The sequence below is a fragment of the Mastigoproctus giganteus genome, chromosome 1, assembly GCF_048544385.1.
Source record: "Mastigoproctus giganteus isolate SK-2022 chromosome 1, ASM4854438v1, whole genome shotgun sequence".
Classification (NCBI taxonomy): Eukaryota; Metazoa; Arthropoda; class Arachnida; order Uropygi; family Thelyphonidae; genus Mastigoproctus; species Mastigoproctus giganteus.
Window position 1 is genome coordinate 3,972,047 of NC_143575.1, and position 2,117 is coordinate 3,974,163.

Genomic DNA, 2,117 nt, shown 5'->3' on the forward strand with positions numbered 1-2,117 from the left:
GCATTTTTTTTTATTCCTTCATTCTTTTGACAGAAATGAACGAAGTAATATAAACGAGAGATGTAAACAGAAATGCATGCAGACAGGAAGGAATTTGATGATTAAATAAACCGCTGAACGTTAAGCTGGAACCTTACTTTTGAACTGTATAACCAACCTCCACGGCTTACTGCGACCTACGAAGATCACAAATATCACAGAGAAGTTGGTCACAGAAATCGGCATATCTCTTGGTGAAAATGACTACTTTGCATGTGTGTTGTACTACTAAATGTGAAATAATTGTACGAACTCTTAACAAGCATTCTCAAATATCTTTGGATACACTCGACTTTTTAAAACATTTATTACCAAATTAAATAATCATCTTATAATCCTGTGGACACGAGTGAGAATCGCCATTGCAAGAAACGAGTTTCGCTTTATAAATAAATAATTAAATTTATTTAATTTATACATTGACGAGGTGGCCGAGTGGTTAAGGCGATGGACTGCTAATCCATTGGGCTCTGCCCGCGTGGGTTCGAATCCCATCTTCGTCGAGTACCTTTTTTTAGGTCTGACGTAGCCGAGTGGTCAGGAGCGAGAGTGTGCATAGCACGCGTTCCTTGAGTGGACCGGGGTTTAAGCCCGTGACTACTAAATACGATAAATATTTGTATTGACAATTTATTGTAAACTCTACTGACTTGGTTGTCGTGCCGGAGTATTAACAGAATACAGACTCCCTTAAACTATACATAACATCAAGAGAGCTTATCTCTTCGGCAATCAAGCGTAGAATTGGCCATCTACCTGAATTGAAACAAACCTCTCATCAATTGAACTTCTGAGGAAGTGACGTCTAATTGGTATAATCACTGATGTTTTCCCTGCCTTTTTACAACCTTTAAACTAACCAAAAACTCTTGTTCTACACATAACTGCATCCTAATAAAGTTTGTTCAATGCCTGAACTGTCTCATTTACAGATTTCTGATCGACTCTGTGCAAACTGTACCAAACACATGTCACAATATATCTCCGCACGGTACACACGAAGTCAATCATTCTGTAAAAAAAAAAAAACAAAAAAAAAACTCCATTATTTTATGGTCGTACATCAAATCATACATATTCCTACAGCTGCTGGAATATTGCGTGCACATCTGTCTTCTGTAATATCAGAAAGATGTTAATCTTCTTGAAATCTGTACTTAAAATACCTACGTGTATTACAGATGGATCACCGTCTCTCTCTCTCTCTCTCTCTCGTGTACCGACACTCTTTAATGAATCTCCATTCATGGTCAGACGTCGTTGAGGTGGCGAAGTAATTCTCAACAGAATATTACACTGTTCTTAGTTCATGAGTAGAGTATTTAAATAGCAAACGGAATTTTCATTTTCATCGCAATTAACCAAAACAACCGGTCACAAAGTAAGAAGTTTTACGTAGTTGAATATCGGATCCTTCAGTGGTTCACTGGAATTGCTTGCTGCTGTTTTACTATCTCTCAAATAGACCTCAACACCAACCTCGAGATTCCACATTGACAACAACTGACTGCAAGGAGGACAACTGCAACCCAGAGTTAAAATTAGAATGAAACCACGGGAATGAAAAATTTAAAAGACCTAGCAACCTCCCCCTCGCAACAATTTCATGATATTTGTTGCCCTACGTAGCTATGCATCATTATATAATTTTAACAGAATTTGTGTTAACTGGCGTTTTTAATACTTCTGTATTAAATAAATTCATTTTAATAAACTATCAATTCTCTTCAAACCTCAACGTTGATGCCTTAAGATGTTTTCCCTTCACTCTCCTATTTCTTAGGGGTGAACTCTTGAATTACCTATATAAATAAATTTTTAAGCAGGCCTAATGGACCCTACTTTTTGTTTCTTTAACGTAGTGAGTAATGTGTCTCTTTCAAATCTGTTCAAAGTGACGGATTAAAATGAAAACATCTTTCATCATGACCTTAAGAAAGTACCATTCAAATTTTATTAATCTATGGACCTCCAAGATTAAAGTTTTTCAAACAGTTCCAAGCTTAATAATTCCTTTTAAAATTGTGAAATAAAGAAGAAAACTAACATGATAAGTTCCTTTTCGTAATTAATTTTCA

General features: G+C 36.0%; 1 non-coding gene across 1 annotated transcript; it reads left to right on the forward strand.

The window, feature by feature from the left end:
• Nucleotides 1-460: 460 nt before the first annotated feature.
• Nucleotides 461-542, forward strand: TRNAS-GCU (transfer RNA serine (anticodon GCU)). Its single transcript has one exon. It is a non-coding gene; the product is annotated as a tRNA-Ser (tRNA).
• The last annotated feature ends 1,575 nt before the right edge of the window (nt 543-2,117 follow it).